Source organism: Geotrypetes seraphini, chromosome 2 (genome assembly GCF_902459505.1).
Source record: "Geotrypetes seraphini chromosome 2, aGeoSer1.1, whole genome shotgun sequence".
NCBI classification, from domain to species: Eukaryota; Metazoa; Chordata; class Amphibia; order Gymnophiona; family Dermophiidae; genus Geotrypetes; species Geotrypetes seraphini.
This window is the reverse complement of record NC_047085.1, coordinates 495,853,489-495,878,286: the sequence shown is the minus strand read 5'-3', so window position 1 is coordinate 495,878,286 and position 24,798 is coordinate 495,853,489. Positions and strand designations below refer to the sequence as shown.

The 24,798-nt window shown below is 45.4% G+C and overlaps 1 long non-coding RNA gene across 1 annotated transcript in view; it reads right to left on the bottom strand.

Annotated features, from left to right (window-relative positions):
- The window catches only part of LOC117354432, a 105,551-nt gene extending 80,809 nt beyond the window's left edge, over nt 1–24,742 (bottom strand). Inside the window, exon 1 of the long non-coding RNA XR_004538207.1 lies at nt 24,527–24,742. This is a non-coding gene — a long non-coding RNA (uncharacterized LOC117354432). The remainder of the gene's footprint in view (nt 1–24,526) is intronic.
- Nucleotides 24,743–24,798: the final 56 nt, after the last annotated feature.

Below are 24,798 nucleotides of genomic sequence, written 5' to 3'. Positions count from 1 at the left end.
TGAGGAGGATGGGGAGAAAGGTCTGGGGGGAGAGACTAGGGAAGGGTTGGGTAGAACGGATGGTACAGTTTTATTTCTTTTGTGGTTGTGTGGATTTCAGTATGGGTCTAGTAGGAGAATGATGAGTGTGGTTATGATTGGGATATTTGAAGCAGTAAATGCAAGATTAGAAGATAGGGTAAGAGCAATTCTGAGATGTTTGAATTAAATGTGGTAACTATTAATGCTAGAGGCCTGAACTCTCCCTTTAAAAGAAAATGCCTAGTAAAGGAGGCATTACGATTAAATGCCTCAATATGCTAGGTTCAAGAAACACATTTAAGGAAAAAGCATCAGCATGTATTGAATTCTAGGCATTTTCCTATTTGTAAAGTAGCTTCTCACCCCATTAAGAAACTTTCTGGGGTGGCGATTATGATTTCAGGGAAAGTTCAGATCTCAATTATAGAACACTGTTAATGTGGAAGGCAGATTTCTGATACTCCATGTGTCTTTATGTGGAAAAATATATAATATAGTATCAGTCTATGCTCCAAATGAAAATTAGCAAATTTTTTTTATCAGTTATTACAAGATAAGATGAGTATGCCAATTGGAATATAGATAGTAGAGGGAGATTTTAATGTCATTCTATTTCATTAGATAACACTGGGAGGGTTAATTATTGTAGAAAAGACTGAACAGAATTACAAGGGATGATGCAAAATATGGGATTGTTTTATGCATAGAGGCAGGCCCATCCGGGGAAAACTCAATTTACGTTTTATTCCCATGTACACAATACTTATTCACAAATTGATTTTATCTTTTTGGATAAGCAACTCTCTTCAGCTATGAAGAAAGTAGAAATAGAGGCACAGTTATGGTCAGATCATGCTCCAGTAGTCATATCATTGAAATTAAAGGAATTAGATAAACCTCTTCAATTTTGGAGATTAAAAGAAAGTGTATTAAATAATGAGGAAGTATTAGCAGAATTAAACCCACTTGTCCCGGAATACTTTCTTATGAATAATACATCTGAAATAACTTTGAGAACAGTATGGGATGGTTTTAAAAGCTTTTATTCGAGGCCATTTATTAAAATGGGCTACTAGAATAAAAAACCAAAAAATTAAAAATGATACTCAGTTACGGTCACAATTTAGGGACTTAGAAGAACAATTTATTAAAACACCGACAGAATTTTTGAAATCTAAGTTAGAAATAACTCGAATTTAAAACAGTTATGGGTTGATAATGTGCAATATGAACTGCAATTACCTAAACACCCTTTTTTTGAGGAGGAAAATAAGGCAGGTAGATTAGTAGCACATCAATTAAAAGTAAGAAGAACTCAAACATTTATTACACAATTGAAAAATACAAAGGGACAAGTAATATCTGAGACAGGAGAGGTAAGAGATAGTTTCTCAAAGTTTTATCAAAAATTATATACATCTGAAGTAAAACATGACTGTCAATTAGTATTGCAGTATTTGGAAAAGGCTGCTTTAAAAAAAAAATTTAGAGGTAGAACAATGTGATCAGATGGAGAAGGAGATATCATTGGAAGAAGTACAAGGAGTAATTAGATCTTTACCATCAGGAAAGGCTCCAGGCCTTGACGGCTTCACAGCAAAATTTTATAAACAATTTATATAGGTATATTATTCCCAATACTTCAGGAAGTATTTAATGATATCCTAAAAAAGAGTGAAATTCCACAATCTATGCTGGAAGCAAGAATCACAGTTTTACCAAAATTTGGGAAAGATCCAACCTTATGCAGTTTACCGTATTTTCACGCAAATAACGCGCACCCGTATAAAACGCGCACACGGGTATAGCGCGCAGAAATCACGATATGTACAAAAACTTTGGTATACCGCGCTCACGGGTATACCGCGCATGCTGCCCGACGCTCCTTTCGCCCGCCCTGACTTTCCATGCGCTGTCCCGACTCTCCGTTCACCCCCCCTGACTTCCGTGCACTGTCCCCCCTTGAAGGTCTGTCCCCATCCTGAAAGCCTGATGCCCCCCCCCGACGTCCGATACATCCCTCCCCCCGAAGGACCGCCGATTCCCCAACAATATCGGGCCAGGAGGGAGCCCAAATCCTCCTGGCCACGGCGACCCCCTAACCCCACCCCGCACTACATTACGGGCAGGAGGGATCCCAGGCCCTCCTGCCCTCGACGCAAACCCCCCTCCCCCCAACGACCGCCCCCCCAAGAACCTCCGACCGCCCCCCCAGCCGCCCCGCGACCCCCCTGGCGACCCCCATGACCCCCCCACCCCCCTTCCCCGTACCTTTGGTAGTTGGGCCAGAAGGGAGCCCAAACCCTCCTGGCCACGGCGACCCCCTAACCCCACCCCGCACTACATTACGGGCAGGAGGGATCCCAGGCCCTCCTGCCCTCGACGCAAACCCCCCTCCCCCCCAACGACCGCCCCCCCCAAGAACCTCCGACCGCCCCCCCAGCCGACCCGCGACCCCCCTGGCGACCCCCACGACCCCCCCACCCCCCTTCCCCGTACCTTTGGTAGTTGGCCGGACAGACGGGAGCCAAACCCGCCTGTCCGGCAGGCAGCCAACGAAGGAATGAGGCCGGATTGGCCCATCCATCCTAAAGCTCCGCCTACTGGTGGGGCCTAAGGCGCGTGGGCCAATCAGAATAGGCCCTGGAGCCTTAGGTCCCACCTGGGGGCGCGGCCTGAGGCACATGGTCGGGTTGGGCCCATGTGCCTCAGGCCGCGCCCCCAGGTGGGACCTAAGGCTCCAGGGCCTATTCTGATTGGCCCACGCGCCTTAGGCCCCACCAGTAGGCGGAGCTTTAGGATGGATGGGCCAATCCGGCCTCATTCCTTCGTTGGCTGCCTGCCGGACAGGCGGGTTTGGCTCCCGTCTGTCCGGCCAACTACCAAAGGTACGGGGAAGGGGGGTGGGGGGGTCGTGGGGGTCGCCAGGGGGATCGCGGGTCGGCTGGGGGGCGGTCGGAGGTTCTTGGGGGGGACGGTCGTTGGGGGGGAGGGGGGTTTGCGTCGAGGGCAGGAGGGCCTGGGATCCCTCCTGCCCGTAATGTAGTGCGGGGTGGGCTCCCTTCTGGCCCGATATTGTCGGGAAGTCGGCGGTCCTTCGGGGTGGGGGTGCGAGTGGTCCTGCCGGGGGGGGGGGGGATGTATCGGACGTCGGGGAGTCGGCCGGGCAAGAGGGCTTGGGCTCCCTCTTGCTCCGATCGTGGATGCGGGTGCGGGTGGGAGCGCGTGCGAGCGGTCGTTCGGGGTGGGGGTGCGAGTGGTCCTGCCGGGGGGGGGGGATGTATCGGACGTCGGGGAGTCGGCCGGGCAAGAGGGCTTGGGCTCCCTCTTGCTCCGATCGTGGATGCGGGTGCGGGTGGGAGCGCGTGCGAGTGGTCGTTCGGGGTGGGGGTGCGAGTGGTCCTGCTGGGGGGGTGAATCGGGCGTCGGGCGGGGTGGGAACTATGTTTTAAAACTTTCGTATACCGCGCTCACGCATATAACGCGCGAGGGGTATGCGCGGTAGGTAAAAACGCGTATAACGCGCGCGTTATATGCGTGAAAATACGATAGGCCTATTTCTTTACTACATATCGATGCTAAAATATTAGCAAAGGTCTTGGCAACTAGAATTAATAAGGTTATGGATAAACTGGTATGTGAAGATTAGGTGGGATTTGTTTCAGGATGAAAATCTGGTCCAACTAGAGGTTAGCAAAGGGGATGTCCTAAGGCAGATAGACAGGCTAAAGAGCGACAAATCGCCAGGTCCGGACGGCATTCACCCAAGGGTACTCAAGGAACTAAGGAACGAAATAGCTGAGCCACTTAGACAAATATGCAACCTATCCTTAAAAACTGGAGAGATTCCGGAAGACTGGAAAATAGCAAATGTCACGCCCATTTTCAAGAAAGGCTCAAGGGGAGACCCAGGAAACTACAGGCCGGTGAGCTTGACCTCGGTCCCGGGAAAGATGATGGAAGCGCTGTTTAAAGACTGCATCTGGGAACACATTGAAAACACTGGGCAGCTAAAGCCGAGCCAGCATGGCTTCTGCAAGGGCAGGTCATGCCTCACTAACTTATTATATTTCTTTGAGGGGGTAAACAGCCAGGTGGATAAAGGGGAATCTATAGACATCATTTACCTTGACTTCCAAAAATCCTTCGACAAGGTACCACATGAAAGACTGCAAAGGAAGCTATGGAACCACGGGGTGCAAGGGGAGGTCCACCGATGGATCAAAAACTGGCTGGCGGACAGGAAACAGAGGGTTGGAATAAAGGGCCATTACTCAGACTGGCAATGGGTCACGAGCGGAGTTCCACAGGGGTCGGTGCTGGGACCGCTCCTGTTCAATATATTTATTAATGACCTGGAGGCAGGAACAAAATGTGAGGTTATTAAATTTGCGGATGACACCAAATTATACAGCAGGGGTTGAAAGCAAGGAGGACTGCAAAAATCTCCAAAAGGATCTGACAGCACTGGAAGAGTGGGCCAAAAAGTGGCAAATGAGCTTCAACATAGGGAAATGCAAGGTCATGCATGTAGGGAAAAAGAACCCGATGTTCACTTACAAAATGGGGGGATCACCGCTAGGGGTGAGTAACCTTGAAAGAGACCTGGGAGTGATAGTAGACACATCATTGAAGGCGTCGGCGCAGTGCACCACAGCCTCAAGGAAGGCAAACAGAATGTTGGGCATCATTAAGAAGGGCATCACGACCAGGACGAAGGAAGTCATCCTGCCACTGTATCGTGCAATGGTGCGCCCGCACCTGGAGTACTGTGTCCAGTATTGGTCGCCGTACCTCAAGAAGGACATGGCGGTACTTGAGAGAGTCCAGAGAAGAGCAACTAAGCTAATAAAGGGTATAGAAGACCTCTCATATACTGACAGACTGAAGAAGCTGGGGCTTTTCTCCCTGGAAAAGCAGAGACTCAGAGGAGACATGATAGAAACTTTCAAGATCATGAAGGGCATAAAAGAGTAGACAGGGACAGATTTTTCAAATTACGGGGAACCACAAGTACAAGGGGGCACTCAGAGAAATTGAAAGGGGAAAGGTTTAGAACAAACGCCAGGAAGTTCTTTTTCACTCAGAGGGTGGTGGATACATGGAACGCGCTACCGGAGGATGTGATAAGCAGAAGCACGCTACAGAGCTTCAAACAGGGTCTGGACAGGTACCTGGAGGACAAAGGGATTGAGGGATACAGATAGGAGTAGAGGTAGGTAATAGTTAGAGGATTAGAGGCAGTTACAAAATTAGTCAGGGATACTGTTCAGGCAATAAGGCCTGATGGGCCGCCGCGGGAGCGGACTGCTGGGCAGGATGGACCTCTGGTCTGCCTCAGCGGAGGTAACTTCTTATGTTCTTATGTTTCAGGTAGATCCACTGGGGACAATTGAAATCATGTGTTTTATTAACTGTCGATGCCGAGAAAGCATTCGACAGAGTGGAGTGTTTTTTTTTTTTTATTCAAACACTTGAATATTATGGATTTGGACCTAATATGAGACAATGGATTTTGGCCCTTTATTCTAATCCAACTGCTAGAATAAAAGTAAATGAGAGATATTCAGAATCATTTCCACTATATAGGGGTACACATCAGGGGTGTCCCCCTATCCCCAAAATTATTTGCACTAGTAATGGAACCATTAGCTGCAATAATTAGGCACCATCCAGGTATTAAAGGGGTTAACATAGCAGGGGAAGAGTATAAAATTTAATTATTTGCAGATGATATTTTGTTGACAATAGGGGATCCGGTTGGTTCACTTCCATGTATATTATAAGTATTAACAGAATATGGTTTATTATCAGGATTTAAAATGAATGCTTCAAAGTCGGAATGCCTGAATGTAAACCTGGATAAATTAGTAGTACCTCGATTGCAGAGTTCTCTCCCCTTTTTATGGGCAGAGTCCCATATACAACATTTAGGGATTAAAATCCCGTCTGATCTTTCACGGTTATATCAGTTAAATTATGGGAAAATATTTCAGGATTTATCAAATGATCTGGATAGTTGGCATCGGAGGAGTCATTCCTGGTTGGGGAGAGTGGCAATATGCAAAATGATGTTATTACCTAGATTTTTATATTATTGTCAGACATTGGGCTCCTTTTACAAAGGCGCGCTAGCGGTTTAACGTGCGTAATAACGCGCGCTAAACCATCGGCCATGCTAGCCACTACCGCCTCCTCTTGAGCAGGCGGTAGTTTTTAGGCCAACTTGGGGGTTAGCACATGATGAAAAGTCACACGCGTTAACCCCGCTAGTGCGGCTTAATAAAAGGAGCCCATTCTTTCTTAAAATTCCCAGACTGGCTATTAAGTCTTAACAAAAAAAAAAAAGTTTGACTGTATTTGGCGAAGGTGCCCTGCTAGAATTTTACGAGCTTTGTTATCAAGTCCTAGAAACGAAGGTGGATTGGGGGTACCAGATTTATATAGATATCATATGGCTGCCCAATTGAAATCTATTGGAGAATGGTATGATTTGAAACCTAAAAGATGGGTTCAGATCTGCAGGAATTATTTCTAATTTGATATGGGCACCATTGAAAAAAAACATTTCAACTGAGAGAAGCTTACCCTGGTTTCCTATCTTTTTGTAAATTGATACCAAGAGTAAGATCTTTTATATTAGGAAAGAAAAGATTGTCAAGTGTTGCACCATTGATATCTTTATATGCTTTTGCCCCAGCTTGGGAACAAACAATTCTAGAAGGATGATTTAATAGAGGAATAACTATTATTGGGGATTTATATGAAGCTGGAGTGATTACCGTATTTTCGCGGATATAACGCGCGCGTTATACGTGATTTTACGTACCGCGCATACCCCTCGCGCGTTATATGCCTGAGCGCGGTATACAAAAGTTTTTAAACATAGTTCCCACCCCGCCCGACGCCCGATTCACCCCCCCAGCAGGACCGCTCGCACCCCCACCCCGAACGACCGCTCGCACGCGCTCCCACCCGCACCCGCATCCACGATCGGAGCAAGAGGGAGCCCAAGCCCTCTTGCCCGGCCGACTCCCCGACGTCCGATACATCCCCCCCCCGGCAGGACCACTCGCACCCTCACCCCGAAGGACCGCCGACTCCCCAACAATATCGGGCCAGGAGGGCGCCCAAACCCTCCTGGCCACGGCGACCCCCTACCCCCACCCCGCACTACATTACGGGCAGGAGGGATCCCAGGCCCTCCTGCCCTCGACGCAAACCCCCTCCCCCCAACGACCGCCCCCCCCCAAGAACCTCCGCCCGTCCCTCAGCCGACCCGCGACCCCCCTGGCCGACCCCCACGACACCCCCACCCGCCTTCCCCGTACTTTGTGTAGTTGGGCCAGAAGGGAGCCCAAACCCTCCTGGCCACGGCGACCCCCTAACCCCACCCCGCACTACATTACGGGCAGGAGGGATCCCAGGCCCTCCTGCCCTCGACGCAAACCCCCCTCCCTCCAACGACCGTCCCCCCCCAAGAACCTCCGACCGACCCGCGACCCCCCTGGCCGACCCCCCCACCCCCCTTCCCCGTACCTTTGGAAGTTGGCCGGACAGACGGGAGCCAAACCCGCCTGTCCGGCAGGCAGCCAACGAAGGAATGAGGCCGGATTGGCCCATCCGTCCTAAAGCTCCGCCTACTGGTGGGGCCTAAGGCGCGTGGGCCAATCAGAATAGGCCCTGGAGCCTTAGGTCCCACCTGGGGGCGCGGCCTGAGGCACATGGGCCAAACCCGACCATGTGTCTCAGGCCGCGCCCCCAGGTGGGACCTAAGGCTCCAGGGCCTATTCTGATTGGCCCACGCGCCTTAGGCCCCACCAGTAGGCGGAGCTTTAGGACGGATGGGCCAATCCGGCCTCATTCCTTCGTTGGCTGCCTGCCGGACAGGCGGGTTTGGCTCCCGTCTGTCCGGCCAACTTCCAAAGGTACGGGGAAGGGGGGTGGGGGGGTCGGCCAGGGGGGTCGCGGGTCGGTCGGAGGTTCTTGGGGGGGTGGCAGTCGTTGGAGGGAGGGGGGTTTGCGTCGAGGGCAGGAGGGCCTGGGATCCCTCCTGCCCGTAATGTAGTGCGGGGTGGGGTTAGGGGGTCGCCGTGGCCAGGAGGATTTGGGCTCCCTCCTGGCCCAATATTGTCGGGGAGTCGGCGGTCCTTCGGGGTGGGGGTGCGAGTGGTCCTGCCGAGGGGGGAGAAGAATCGGACGTCGAGGGGGGGCATCAGGCTTTCAGGATGGGGACAGGACTTCAAGGGGGGACAGGCAGATCTTCAAGGGGGACAGGCAGACCTTCAAGGGGGACAGGACTTCAAGGGGGGACAGGCAGACCTTCAAGGGGGGACAGGACTTCAAGGGGGACAGGCACGGAGAGGCGGGGCAGTGCACCGAAAGTCAGGGCGGGTGAACGGTGAGTCGGGGCAACCAGAGGAGAGTCGGGGCAGTGCACCGAAAGTCAGGGTGAGTCGGGGCAACCAGATGAGAGTCGGGGAGGGCGAAAGGAGAGTCGGGGTGGCCAGAGGAGAGTCGGGCAGCATGCGCGTTATATGCCTGAGCGCGGTATAGAAAAGTTTTTGTACATATCATCGTGATTTCTGCGCGCTATACCCCTGTGCGCGTTTTACAATGGTGCGCGTTATATCCGCGAAAATACGGTAAGTCGTTTTCACAGTTAAGTTTGCAGTATTCTTTTCCCCCTGCTGATTTTTACATTTATTTGCAAATTAGGCATTTGCTATTCTCATCCCCTATCAAAGATTGGCTACAATGGCCTTTAACACAGTGGGAAAATTTGTTGTTAGATAATATGAATCAAAAAAAATTACTAAGTACTATGCAATGTTACAAAGAAACTCTAGGGAGGTGCATAATCATAGAAAAAAATGGGAAAGAGATTTAGGGATTACCATTTCACTAAAGGAATGGGAATTGATTTATAGAACAACACAACTTATTTCGATATCAGCTAATCTGGTTGAACAAAGTCTTAAAGTACTATACCGATGGTACTTATTATATCCAACCAGACTGTCAAGTTATTGTCCCAATAGGAATGGAAAGTGTTGGAGAGGTTGTAGTATGAATGGTACTTATATCCATATGTGGTGGAATTTTCCCATAATCCTAGATCTGTGGAATAAATGTGCTTCTTTATTTTCTGAAATGTTGAATACCACTACTGTATAATATGTGAGCCTAAATTATTTATTGCAATATAAACAGGCGGGAATGGATAAGAATGTATTTAAGGTTATTTGTGTATGTACAGGGGTTGTTATACTGGAAATAGCAAGAACATGGTCATCTGTTTATATTCCTTCTATGCCTCATATTATTTAGGGTATACGGCATGCATAATATTTTAGCCAACTTATAACTGTTTGTAGAAATCAAATAATCAGCTTTCAGAAGAGATGGAAATTAGTGGAGGCCTGGTATGTCAAAAATAATGTGGGATGAAACTTGATCAGATATTATTATTAATATTTAGTGTTCTAGTTAACTCAGACTGCTCTTATGTTGCGAGAGGTTTACATATAGGGCTCCTTTTACAAAGCCGCGCTAGCGGTTTTAACGCACGCACGCACTAGCCGGTTTTAACGCATGCACGCGCTAGCCAGAAATCTACCGTCTGCTCCAAAGGAGGCGATATTGGGGTTCAAGAAGGGATTAGACAATTTCCTGAAGGAAAAGGGGATAGAAGGGCATAGATAGAGGATTACTATACAGATCCTGGACCTGATGTGCCACCGCGTGAGCGGACTGCTGGGCACGATGGACCTCTGGTCTGACCCAGCAGAGGCACTGCTTATGTTCTTATGTTCATTGATCCAGGCTAACCCAGCAGTTTAGCAGGAGAGACCAGAAGCTGAAGAGACATATCCATCAGCCTGTTGGAGATAGAGTATACTGGTTGACCAGGAGGCTGTACATCCAATAAAACTGAGTTCAACTCAGTACTCTCTATCTCTACCTGTTGGTAGATGGACACAACCCACTTGTTTCTGGATTCATCTACTGCTGGCGCTAAGGAATTTATGTTAAATTATAGACTATTGAAGATGAAAGCTAGAATGAAATAATTCATTGGACTTTTTGGTCTTTGTGGTGCACTGTAAAACTAGTTGAAAAAAAAAAAAAAGTGGGATTACCAGCTTACTGTTAATGAGATCACAGTGATGTAGACTTTTGTAAACAATAATTTGTATTTAGTGTTAAATATGTCAAAGACAGCAGCATCTTGTATTTCAGGGGATAAAGCAATGCCTCAATTGAACTTCCCTCTGGATCATTATTGCATTAAGATGGTAAATAGTTTTAGATATTTGGGAATTATGATTGATTGTCATTTGAATTTTGAAGAACAGATCTCTTCTGTGGCTATAGGATTTGGTGCATTGAGGCATAAGAACAGTTATAGTTAGTTAGTTAGTTAGTTACATAAGAATAGTCTTGCTGGGTCAGACCAAAGGTCCATCAAGCCCAGTAGCCCATTCTCACGGTGGCCAATCCAGGTCACTAGTACCTGGCCAAAACCCAAAGAGTAGCAACATTCCATGCTACCGATCCAGAGTGAGCAGTGGCTTCTCCCATGTCTTTCTCAATAACAGACTATGGACTTTTCCTCCAGGAAATTGTCCAAACCTTTTTTAAAACCAGCTAGGCTATCCGCTCTCATCACAACCTCTAGCAATGCATTCCAGAGCTTAACTACTCTTAGAGCTATTCAAAATTTTTTAGATGAGAAATTTTTACATACCTTAATACATGCTTTTGTACCATCTAAATTGTATTATAGTAATTTAGTGTATACAGGAATAACGGCAGGGCAACTAAAACGTTTACAAACACTGCAAAATGCTACGATTCGTTGTTAGGTCATGTACATATTAGAAACCATGCGACTTCCTTATATTTGAAATTCCATTAGCTACCGATGGATGATAGGATTCAATTTAAGATCTTGATGTTAGCACACAGAGCATTATTTGAATTACAACCTTCATATCTTTTTAACCCAGTGTTAATCTATGCGCCTAGACGATTATTAAGATCATTGAACGATAACAGAGTAGCTATACCTCATATATCAAAGGCTCATCTTGCCTCAACTAGAAATTGTGCATTTTTTTATTTGGTTCCAATTTTATGGAATAGTTTACCTAAAGAATTGAGAAAGGAAGAATCTTTCTCAAATTTTAAAGACATTTAAAGGCCTATTATTTTTAATTGGCCTTTTTACATTGATAGGACTTGAATTCAGCACTTCAATCTGCATTATTTTATTTTTTATATTAAAGATTATATTTATTTTGAATTAGAGATGTATATTAGGTTATTTTTCTTTTTCTTTCCTATTTTTAAATTTTTATAACTTTGACTGAATTATGTTGTTAACCGCTTTGATCCTATTTGGCTAACTGAGCAGTTTAGAAAGATCTTTAATAAACATAAACGTAAGATGATAATTTGGAGATCTATCACAAGCTCCATCCAAAGCCACATACAATTGCCAAACTTGAGGAAGTACTGCCACAGGGACCGTTCGATAAGGCTCTTAAAAACTTCCCAAAGCGACAGAAGGTCTTTGTTAAAGCTCAGGGTGGACACGTTGAGCATTCACAGTGACCGCAAAATCCTAACACAGCTTCTAGAACATCACTGGCTTAAAAAACCTCCAGAACACTGGGAAAATGAGGGTAATGCAACCGAGTGAGCACACTAACAAACCCCTTCCTACGGGGAACCTGCGTTTCATGGCATAAAACCACTTCTTCAGGGCAATGGCAGGTGCTACAAAAAACATTGAAAACAATTTACTATATTCTGAGAGTCCCAACAGAACCAGTTAAATAAAGCAGAATACTCACTGCTGTATTGATTCTCCCTCCTTTGACTTCTGCGTTCAGTGTTGGTGTGCTATATTCACCCGTGCCGTGACATCACCAATGATGCTGGAGGGTGTGGCAAACTCCATAGCAGCAGTAATACTTCTGATTTTTAAAGAGACAGACAACAGAAAAGGAGTTAGCGAAAAACAATTATCTAGAAGAACCAGTCAATATCTCGGTTCAGGGATCTCAAAGTCCCTCCTTGAGGGCCGCAATCCAGTTGGATTTTCAGGATTTCCCCAATGAATATGCATGAGATCTATGTGCATGCACTGCTTTCAATGCATATTCATTGGGGAAATCCTGAAAACCTGACTGGATTGCGGCCCTCAAGGAGGGACTTTGAGATCCCTGAGTCCATGTGAGTGGACTGGTTTTATTTTTTCTAGGTGGTTTTTTCCTCTAACTCCTTTGCGCTCTATTTCACCTGAAGTTTGCCAGAGAGAACGTAGTCAAACACCAGGACTTCTAGAATAGTGTTCTATTGACAGATGAGTCTAAAATTGAATTATTTGGACACCAGAAAAGAGGATATGTTTGGCATACACCAAATACAGCATTCCTCATTTCAACTATGAAGCATGGAGGTGGAAGTTTCACCGTTTGGGGATGTGTTGCTGCAGCAGGACCTGGCCATCTCACCATCATAGAATCCACCATGAATTCTACCGTGTATCAGAGGGTGCTTGAGGAACATGTGAGACCATCTGTAAGAAAATTAAAGCTGAAGCGGAACTGGACATGCAACACAACAATGAACTAAAACATGCCAGTAAATCCACCAAGGATTGGCTGAAAACTAAGAAATGGAGAGTCCTGGAGTAGCCGAGTCAAAGCCCTGATCTTAATCCCATTGAGATGCTGTGGGGTGATTTGAAATTCACTGTACATGCAAGAAACCCCTCAAACATCTCACAACTGAAAGAATTCTGCATTGAAGAGTGGGCCAAACTTTCCTCAGATCGATGTTAGAGACCGGTAGATGGCTACAAGAAGCATCTCACTACAGTTATTTCAGCCAAAGGGGGTAACACTAGGTATTAGGGTGTCCTAATTTATTCCCGTTAGAATACACATTTTTGTGGATATCTTTTGTTTCATGAGTAAATCAAGGAAAATTTTTGTTTTTACCTGCAATTACATCACTTTCTTTTCCCGAGATAAATAAAAAAAAAAAATCTGACATGAATATGTGAACATTTCTTAAGAAAAAACTGAATATTTCATGGGGTGTCCTAATTTTTTCACATCATTGTAGTTTCTGCATTTAGATTTGTAGCAGCTCCGTTTTTTCAATAGATGTATTGGTGTAATGTTTACAGTGATGCCTTTTCACAGATAAGGTTGTTCGAGTCCTGTGTATTAGTGCTGTGGTATGGTAAGGTTCTGAGTGCATTTTTGCACAAGTTTGTGCATAATGTTTTTCAGTGGAAAGATTGTTGGCTTTACTAAGGTTATCCACGAATAATAGCCAATCACTCGTTGTTGTTTACTTTACCTTCTAATGTATTTAGAGGTTTCTATTGTGGGTGGAAAAAGACTTCAAGTGTTCACGGGTGCTGAACATTAGATTAAACTTGTGCAGTTACCTTTATGTGAGCTATTATTAGTCTTAAAAAAAAAAAACCCACACCTGATTTTTATTTATTTTCAATTTATTTTTTAATGCCAAACATTCCACTTATGGTGCATGGAATGAGCACTTAGCTGGAAATGAAGACTAGTGGTTCAAAGGAGCTCCTGTTTCACGTCTCTAGGAGCTTCTTCAGGAACCAGTCTTCACTCATAACTCATGCAAACTACTACACTCCAGGTGCGATGTGTTTCACATTGGCTATAAAAGAACAATGGTGAAAAAGATCCGGAAACACTGTCTAGGTGTTTTCATTCTTACACTTTGAGTTTACATCTTAAATTTAACTTACTTTGTCTAGATTAAAACAGATTGTTTTGTCAATTCACTCATTACCTACCCAGTTTCCTGATGCACTGTTATCGAATGCAATGATTTAGTTTACAAATGGCGACTGGGCGTTTTAAATGCTCAAAGTGCAATGTAAGGCATGATGATGTATTTTTTGTCACTACAAGATTTCATTACATTACTCATTAAGTTTCTAAACAGCATCCATTCTGAAAGATTGCCTAGACATTAAGGGCTAGATTCTGTAAAGGACGTCTAACTTTAGGCATCCAGAATGTGGATGTCCATAGACTTATGCGTCCAAATTAAGTGCAAATAAACTCAATTAAGGACTTTAACAAACATTAATTGGAACTTAGACGTCTAAAGGCTGGACACGATTCTACAAACAGATGGCCACAATTTTGTGGACGTCCATTGGAAAAAGCTGTGCCTAAAAAATAGGCATGGGCGTGGCTTCGATTTGGAATCATATACCGCTCAGAACGTGTCTACATAATGCCTAAAATGTAGGCGTTGCAAAACTAAGTCTACTTTAAAGCATGAGCTGGGCGCTAGGTAAACGCAAGTTAGGTGAATGTGTCTTAGGCGTCAGGGACTAAATTCAACTATTAACTGGCAGACATTTTTTAAGAACAGTAGGCTTAGTTATCAAACTGAATCCAAGCATGAAGCATGTTTTAAAGTTCAACAGAGTATGAACAAATTCTCTAGCGCTCCAAAGATGTATTAAAGTACTATGAATGGCAAATCTATAGTACAATGAGCATGCCAAGACAGTCTTTTAGAATGGATACTATTTTAAAGATCAAACCAATGAAGTCCAATAGGGTGAAAATTACATCATCACACCTCATGTTGCAAGTTAAGAATTGATGACGTCAAAACGCTATGCTAAAACCTGATCCTGGCGTTAGACAATAGTGCATCAGGAAACGTGATATACAATGCTTTAATTGATAAAACAATTTGTTTTAATCCAGACACAGTGAGTAAAATCTAAAAACTTAAAAATTAAGCAAAATTGTGTATAATTACATCCTTTAGTACTCTAAAGACACATTTAAACTACTATGGATGATAAATGGACAGCATAAATGAGTATGTCTAGACCAGTGGTCTCAAACTCAAATGCCTTGCAGGGCCATCTTTTGGATTTGTAGGTACTTGGAGGGCCTCAGAAAAAAATAGTTGTCTTATTAAAGAAATGACAATTTTACATGAGGTAAAACTCTTTATAGTTTATAAATCTTTCCTTTTGGCTGAGTCTTAATAATAATATTGTCATTTATAGCTAAAGAGACATATTATCAAGAAACTGTTTCATTTTACTTTTCTGATTATGATAAACATACCGAGGGCCTCAAAATAGTACCTGGCTGACCACATGTGGCTCTCGGGCCGCAAGTTTGAGACCACTGGTCTAGACCAGTGTTCTTCTGCCTTTTTACACCCGTGGACCAGCAGAAATAAAAGAATTATTTTGTGGACCAGCAAACTACTAAGACTGAAATTTTAAAAAACCATTTCCGCCCCATTTCCACGAGCTCGGTCCCTGCAAACCATCTGATCCCATCCACACAAGCCTCAGTTATGATTTTATATTGAACGTATTTTATTAAAGTATAAAAAGAAACAATATTCTGTACAATTGTCATTTTATAAATACAAATACATTATATAGAGCAAGGACCAACAAAACCCCTGTGTCCCTTCCCTTTCACATATATCCCCTTTACTATCAAGAAAACTGAACAAGCCAAGTTATTACAGAATGCTACACAGAAATATCATGCTAACAGAATACTGCAGTCACACATGACAGGAATAGTGTTAGGGGAGTGCACCCTGGTCAGAGAGAGCCCTAAGCCAGCGGGAAGCTAAAGAAGCACTGCCTGAGCTTTGCAGTCCCCAGTTATGTTTCTATCAGGATATATATTTCAAATAGCAGTTACTTACCGTAACAGGTGTTATCCAGGGACAGCAGGCAGCTATTCTCACATATGAGTGATGTCATCGACGGAGCCCGGATGTGGACACCTCACAAGCAGACTTGCTTGAAGAAACTCAAAGTTTTGAGTCACCCGCACCGCGCTTGCGCGAGTGCCTTCCCGCCCAGCACAGGGTGCGTCTCCTCAGTTCAGATAGCTAGCAGAGAAGCCAACCAGGGGAGGTAGGTGAGTTGTGAGAATAGCTGCCTGCTGTCCCTGGATAACACCTGTTACGGTAAGTAACTGTGCTTTATCCCAGGACAAGCAGGCAGGTATTCTCACTAGTGGGTAACCTCCAAGCTTACCCCAATGGGATGGTGGGAGAGTTGGCAACTTAGGAGAATAAATTTTGCAATACTGTTTGGTCAAACTGTCCATCCCGTCTGGAGAAAGTATCCAGACAATAGTGAGAAGTGAAGGTATGAACCGAGGACCAAGTAGCAGCTCTACAAATTTCCTCAATAGGTGTAGATCTGAGGAAAGCTACTGAAGCTGCCATTGCTCTGACTTTATGGGCTGTGACTTTACTGTGAAGGGATAATCCAGCCTGGGCATAGCAGAAAGAGATACAAGCCGCCATCCAGTTGGAGATGGTATGCTTAGAAATAGGATGGCTCAACTTATTTGGATCGAAGGAAACAAAAAGTTGAGGATCAGTTCTGTGTGGTTTGGTGCGTTCCAAGTAGAAGGCCAAAGCACGTTTACAGTCCAGAGTATGAAGAGCTGATTCTCAAGGGATCCCAGTCAGCATGGATTCACCAAGGGTAGGTCCTGCCAATCCAATCTCATCAGCTTCTTTGACTGGGTAACAAGAAAGTTGGACTTGGGAGAGTCTTTGGACGTCATGTACCTGGACTTCAGTAAAGCTTTTGACAGTGTCCCACACCGCAGGCTGCTAAGCAAGATGGAATCGATGGTGTTAGGAGAGACACTAACTGCATGGGTCAATGATTGGCTGAGTGGCAGACTTCAGAGGATGGTGGTTAATGATACTCTCTCTAAAACATCGGAGGTGACCAGTGGAGTGCCGCAGGGCTCGGTCCTGGGTCCACTCCTTTTCAACATATTCATAGGGGATCTGACTCAAGGGCTTCAAGGTAAAATAACACTATTCGCCAATGATGCCAAACTATGTAATATAGTAAGTGAATGCAGTTTACAGAATTATATGGCGCAGGACCTGCTTACATTAGAAAGTTGGTCCTCAACCTGGCAGCTAGGCTTCAATGCTAAGAAATGTAAGGTCATGCACCTCGGAAGCGGAAATCCATGCAGGACGTACTTCTTGAGCGGAGAAACTTTAACTAGGACTTCAGCAGAACGAGATTTAGGAGTAATCATCAGTGCAGACATGAAAACTGCCAATCAAGTGGAGAAGGCTTCATCTAAGGCAAGGCAGATATTGGGTTGTATCAATAGAAGTTTCGTCAGCCGAAAGCCTGAAGTCATAATGCCGTTGTACAGGGCCATGGTGAGACCTCATCTGGAGTACTGTGTGCAATTCTTGAGGCCACATTACAGTAAAGATGTGCGCAGAATTGAATCGGTTCAACGGACGGCCACCAGGATGATCTCGGGGCTCAAGGGTCTCTCGTACGAAGAGAGACTGAACAAATTGCAGCTCTACACTCTTGAGGAACGTAGGGAGAGGGGAGACATGATCGAAACATTTAAGTACCTCATGGGACGTGTCGAAGTGGAAGATGATATTTTCTTTCTCAAGGGACCCTCGGCCACAAGAGGGCACCCGCTCAAACTCAGGGGCGGAAAATTTCATGGCGACACCAGAAAGTATTTCTTCACAGAGAGAATGGTTGATCATTGGAACAAGCTTCCAGTGCAGGTGATCGAGGCAGACAGCGTGCCAGACTTTAAGAATAAATGGGATACCCATGTGGGATCCCTACGAGGGTCAAGATAAGGAAATTGGGTCATTAGGGCATAGACAGGGGGTGGGTAAGCAGAGTGGGCAGACTTGATGGGCTGTAGCCCTTTTCTGCCGTCATCTTCTATGTTTCTAATGAGGCTTTTGAAAAAACACTGGAAGTACGATGGATTGGTTGAGATGAAATTCCGAGACCACTTTAGGTAGGAATTTTGGATGAGTACGAAGAACAACTTTGTCATGATGGAACACTGTGAATGGTGGGTCAGTAACTAAAGTTTGCAGCTCACTGACTCATCGAGCAGAAGTGAGGGCAATGAGAAACACCACTTTCCAAGTGAGATACTTCAGATGAGCCTTATCAATTGGTTCAAATGGAGGCTTCATGAGTTGAGTAAGCACAACATTGAGGTCCCAAACCACAGGAGGCGGTTTGAGAGGAGGTTTGACATTGAAAAGTCCTTTCATGAATCTGGAAACCACCGGATGAGCAGAGAGGGGTTTCCCTTCAATAGGCTGATGGAAAGCCGCAATTGCACTGAGATGGACTCGTATAGATGTAGACTTGAGGCCAGAATTGGATAAGTGCAAAAGATAGTCCAAAACAGAAGATAAGGAGGAATGCTGAGGCTCCTTATGATGAGAAAAACACCATGTAGAAAATCTAGTCCATTTTTGGAGGTACCAAGCTGTCAGGTGTAGAGACTGCAGGTTGGGATGAAGCAGAGATCCCTGACTCTGCATAAGCAGAGAAGGAAAAACTGGTAGAAGGTATGGCTCCCTGCTGCTGAGTTGTCTCGGCCACCGAGGAGCAATCAGAATCATGGTGGCATGATCGTTCTTCAACTTGACCGAGTCTTGAGAATGAGAGGGAATGGAGAGAATGCATAGAGGAAGAGATTCGTCCATTCCAGAAGAAAAGTGTCTGCCTCGTGGCGATGAGGAGAGTATATACTGGAGAAGAACTGAGGTAGTTTGTAGTTGTGGGGAGATGCAAAGAGGTCTATCCCCACTGTGAAAAGATGTGATGAAGAGGCGAGGAATGGAGTGTCCATTCGTGAGGTTGCAGAAGACGACTCAAGTTGTCCGCCAAGCAATTCTTCGCCCCTTGGATGTAGACAGCTTTGAGGAAGGTGTTGTGGTGGATTGCCCAGTCCCAAACCTTCAGATCTTCTTGACAAAGGGAGCCAGATCCCGTCCCTCCCTGTTTGTTGACATAATACATGGCAACTTGGTTGTCCGTCCGAATGAGGACTACCTGGTCATGAAGAAGATGTTGAAAAGCGTTGTGAGCCTTGAGGATTGTTCTGAGTTCCAACAGATTGATATGACACTGACGATCTGTACTGGTCCAGTGGCCTTGTGTATGGAGACCATCGAGATGAGCGCCCCAAGCGTAGGTCGAAGAATCTGTTGTGAGGACCTTCTGATGGGGGGGGCGTTTGAAGAAGCAAGCCTCAGAGAGACTGCTTCAATGAAGGAGTAACTGTTATATGGCGAGAAAGTGGGTCACAAATCTGCATCCATTGAGATGTCAGGGTCCACTGAGGAATTCTGAGGTGAAGTCTGGCAAAAGGAGTCACGTGTACTGTAGAGGCCATGTGACCCAGGAGTACCATCATGTGTCTCGCTGAGATGGAAGAGCGGGAAGACACTGTATGACAGAGTTGAAGAAGAGCTTCCAGACGTTGTTGTGGAAGGAATGCTCTGAGTTGGATAGTATCCAGAACAGCTCCGATGAATTGTAGATTCTATGAGAGCTGAAGATGGGATTTGGGAAAATTGATTTCGAATCCCAAACTTTGTAGGAACCAGGTAGTCCGTTGGGTCGCTACAATAACCCCCTGAGATGTTGAATCTTTTGATGAGCCAGTCGTCGAAGTAGGGAAACACCTGAAGTCCATGGTTCCTTAGAGCTGCTGCTACCACTACCAGGCACTTGGTGAACACTCTGGGAGATGAAGCCAGGTCGAAGGGCAGCACTCTGTATTGATAATGCAGATTCCCCACCCGAAATCTGAGATATTGATGGGAGGTCGGATGAATGGGAATGTGAGTGTAGGCCTCCTTTAGATCCAGAGAGCATAACCAGTCGTTTTGCTCGAGAAGGGGATAAAGTAATGCCAGGGACAACATGCAAAACTTTTCTTTGACCAAAAATTTGTTGAGAGCCTTGAGATCCAGAATGGGCCGCAGATCGCCCGTCTTCTTCGGAACAAGGAAGTAACGGGAGTAAAACCCCCTGTTCTGCTGGTCCAGAGGAACTGGTTCAATGGCATGGAGACGAAGCAGAGCTTGAACTTCCTAAAGAAGGGCGGTCTGGGAAGGGGTGGAAGGATACTCTCTTGGAGGAAGCTCTGGTGGAACCTGAGTGAAATGAAGAGAGTATCCTTCTCTGATGATGGTCAGTACCCAGAAGTCGGATGTAATTGTCATCCATTGGTGGTAAAAATGATGGAGACGACCTCCTATAGGGGGAAGAGAAGTCAGAGACAGAACGATGGAGGTTATGCTCTGTTTGAGACAGTCAAAAAGGCTGTGAAGCCTTATTGCAGCTGAAGGTTGAGATTTTTATTGCTTCTGAGGCTGCTGTTTCTTAAGAGGAGGGCGATTGTAAGGAGCCGCTCTTGGAGCAAAACGCCTCTGATAGATAGGAGGAAGACGTGTAATTTTGGCAGGAGCTGGCTTTGGCTTAGGTCTGACAAAAGAAGCAAAGGATTTTTCATGGTCAGACAATTTCTTGGTGGCTGCCTCGATAGATTCATCAAAGAGGTCATTGCCTACACAAGGAATATTGGCCAAGCAGCCCTGAAGATTAGAGTCCATGTCAATGGTACGAAGCCAGGCAAGGTGACGCATGGCTACAGAGCAAGCAGCTTCACGGGCAGACAACTCGAAGGCATCATAAGACGACTGAAGGAGATGTAATCTGAGTTGTGATAAAGAAGCAATGACTTCTTGAAATTCAAAGTGTTTTTGAGTATCCAAATAACTCAGAAATTTAGGTAAAAGAGTTATGAGGAATTCAAAATAAGTAATAAAATGAAAATTATAATTGAGGACTCTAGAGGACATCATAGAATTTTGATAAATGCGACGTCCGAATTTGTCCATAATTTTCCCTTCCCTTCCAGGAGGAACGGTGGCATAAACCTTGAGATCTTTTTAAGGAGGACTCCACAAGCAGGGATTGATGAGATAACTGTGAGTTGTCAAACCCTTTGCGATGTACAGTTTGATACCTAGAGTCCAATTTGCCTGGAACAGCTGGTATGGTATAAGGAGTCTCCAAGCTTCTGGCAAAAGTCTGAGACAAAAGCTTGTGAAGAGGAAGCTTAAGTGACTCTGCCGGAGGTTGAGGTAGATGCATCACTTCGAGATACTCCTTAGAATATTTGGAACCAGCATCTAATTGAAGGTCCAAGTCAACAGCCGTCTGACGAAGAAAAGAGGAAAAAGATAGCTGATCTGCCAATGCTTTGCCTCAATAAGGACTCGAGGTCGTCAAAGCAGCCTGGGTCGAAGATAAAGCTTCGGCAGGAAAAAAGGTATCAAAAGAATATGAAGACTTGGACGAAGCAATTGAAACCGCTGCATCCTCAAGGTGTGAAAGTGGAGACCTCGATCGAGGAGTTGGCGGTCTAGTCGAAGTAGGAGTAGATCGAGGCTTAGTTGAAAAGGGACGTTCTTTAGAAGAAGAACTATGCCTGGAAGTATGCCTCGATGAGGGCCTCAATCGTCGGTGAGAACGGTGTTTGGAAGCAGATCTCGAAGATCGAGGAGACTTCACCTTGGAGACAGAAGCAGCCAATGCCCCCAAAGAATGGATAGGACTGGAGGCTGTAGATCGAAGCTCCAGAGGCTTGGAGGAGGAACATTGATGCACTCCCAAAGACTCTGCTCCTTGTATAGGGTGTGAGGATTCCTGCCGAGGCACTTGCAAAGATTTTGCTCCTTGCTTTACATGCTTAGATGCCAGACCAGACACTCGCAGAGACTCTACTCTCTGCAAAGAGTTTGTGAGCTGAGGCAAAGGAAGCGGCTCGACCTCACAGGAGTCTGCAGAATGCCCAGGCTGGATGAGAGGAAGAAGCTTCGGTCCCATATTAGTAAGGAACTGAATGAATTGCTTCTCCAACATGGTCTGGAAAGAAACCGGCAAGGATGAATCCACGTCTGAAACCGGACCACCTGCTTTGGCTGGAGGTTCCACCGAGGCAGTGTAAATGTGCTTCGACTTGGAAGTCTTAGGCACCTTAAGCACCACTGCTGGAACTTTCTGCTGAACTATCTGACCTGAGGATACAGGGGAAGATACAGCAGTCGTCCTCGAGGAGAGAGCCGCTGCAAACGATGAAGGTCTGATGAGGCTTGAGGTGGAAGCAGTAGAAGCAGAAGGAGTCTCGGTCGAAGGTGAGGCCGAGGTCACCTTCGAAGTCGAGGGATCGGAGGAGGAATCCATCCCAAAGAGCTTCTCCACCAAAAGACGACAAAGTTTAAGGGCTCGAGGTTGAAGAGTAGCACAGTGCTCGCACGACTGATGATCCGGCCCAAGGCACTTGAGGCACCGACAGTGTGGGTCCGTAAAGGAAATCGCACACTGGCACTGGCTACACTTCTTGAAGCCCGTTACAGGCCGGGACATAGAAGGAAAAATGGCCGCCATAAAATCGAAGCCTTTGGGCTGCGGTCGAGCGGCCTGCCCCGGCAGTCGGACGGAAGATTGAAATTTTTTTTTTTTTAAACTAGAAATAAAAGAAATAAAGTAAGAACAGCGATTCATGAAGAAAAAAATACAAAACGCGGTTCAGAGAAGGCACAAAGTAACGAAGTTAAACGCAGAGTCAAAGACTGACTTCATGGCTCCGCGGAAAACTGAGGAGACGCGCCCTACGCTGGGCGGGAAGGCACTCGCGCATGCGCGGTGCGGTTGACTCGAAACTTCTGGTTTCTTCAAGCAAGTATGCTTGTGAGCTTCCGCATCCGGGCTCCGCTGATGACGTCACCCATATGCGAGAATAGCCTGCTTGCTTGTCCTGGGATAAAATTTTCTTAGCCACCAACCCTGCCTTTCGCAAAAATAGCCAGTCAATACCAGGGGGAAATCGAAAAGCTTTTTATTTGTCTAAAAAAAAAACACCCACCGGAGTTAGAGGTATAGAACGGCCTAACAAAAGCTCCAAATAGCTGACCACTCGTCTCCAGAAAGCCCTGACCGCTGGCCAACTCCAAAAAACATAGAAAAAAGACTTAGGTGCACCAGCACATTTCTTGCACTGCACCGTCTCTGCGAAACCAGAATGAAATAATTAAACCCGCATAAGATATGCACGATGTAGCACCCAAAACTAATACTCCCTGAGGTCAGCCAAGACAGAAAGACTTATTAAGACTTAGCCACAAGGAAAGATTTATAAACTATAAAGAGTTTTACCTCATGCAAAATTGTCATTTCTTTAATAAGACATTAACTATTTTTTTTCTGAGGCCCTCCAAGTACCTACAAATTCAAAATGTGGCCCTGCAAAAGGTTTGAGTTTGAGACCACTACCCTAGAGGAAAGAAGGGACAGGGGAGATATGATTCAGACGTTCAAATACTTGAAAGGTATTAACGTAGAACAAAATCTTTTCTAGAGAAAGGAAAATAGTAAAACCAGAGGGCATAATTTGAGGCTGAGGGATGGTAGACTCAAGAGCAATGTAAGGAAATTCTTATTTACAGAGAGGGTGGTGGATGCCTGAAATGTGCTCCCAAGAGAGGTGATGGAGAGGAAAACGGTGACAGAGTTCAAAAAAGCTTGGGATGAACACAGAGGATCTAGAATCAGAAAATAATAATAAATATTGAAGGACTAAGGCCAGTACTGGGCAGACTTGCATGGTCTGTGTCTGTATATGGCCTATTGGTTGAGGATGGTCTGGGGAGGACTTCAATGGCTGGGAGGGTTTTGATGGGATGGAGTAGGTTTTGACAGAGGTTTCAGCAGTTTGAACCCAAGCACAGTACTGGGTAGAGCTGTGGATTCTTGCCCAGAAATAGCTAAGAAGAAAAAATTTAAATTGAATCAGGTTGGGCAGACTGGATGGACCATTCGGGTCTTTATCTGCTTCATCTACTATGTTACTATGCCTGCTTTCCACTGTAGTCCGAACCATACAGGGCCTTATTTATTGAAGTTTTAAAATGTACAGTATTTACATTACATAGGGCAAGGGGAATCTGCTTAGGGCCAACCCAAGGGTTACTCCTGCCCTACCTGTAGTTAAGCTTTTGTGTCTCCTACCAAATATCTACCCTGAACCCCAGCATGTATATTTCCAAAGTTAATCTAACAAAACAATGTTCTTCAAAGCAAGGCCTGGGGGCAAATAGCAGCCCTCATTATCTTGTTTTTTTCCCCCTTCCACTCTGCTTCTCTTCCCAGGCCCAGGATAACAAGAGGAAAGCGAGTGGGGAAACAAACCACGTACGTGAAGGGCATGTCTCAGTAGATAAAACAGAATGCATTTAGAAATTCTTACAACCTTGAGGATACCCAACTGAAGTTTGGAAAGTGGGCAGGCATAGATGGATATCATTGATACATGCTGGTCAGCAATTTTGTATCTCTCCTCTACTCCCCATGGAAAGATATTTGGCAGCTCTCCTTTAGTTCATTAGAATCCAAAGTGGCCCCAGCTTAAGAATTAATGAAGACCACTATAATAATAAAAAAATTCACAATATTTAAAGCCTGGAAATCGAAAACTTAAATCTATGCATAGTTCAGAAATATATGATTCAGGTGACCCACTGCTACATCAGCCTGGGTCTGACTTACTTTAGCCTTCTTTCCATTCGAAGTAAAATATGCCTTTGTATTCCACTCAGACATCTGTTCCTTTTTTATATTTCAGTTTCGCGGTATTTTCCTCTTGCTCTCCTATTGGTCGATATAAATCCGACTCTCACCTAACAAATTGGCCGGCGTCCTCCAGCACACGAGGACGCCGAACGGCGGCTGCGCAAAAATGTCAATCTCCTTCGCTTCCTCTATTTTTTTCCCTTGCTAGCCAATAAACTGCTTTCCATGGTTCTCCTTTCCAGAGGTTC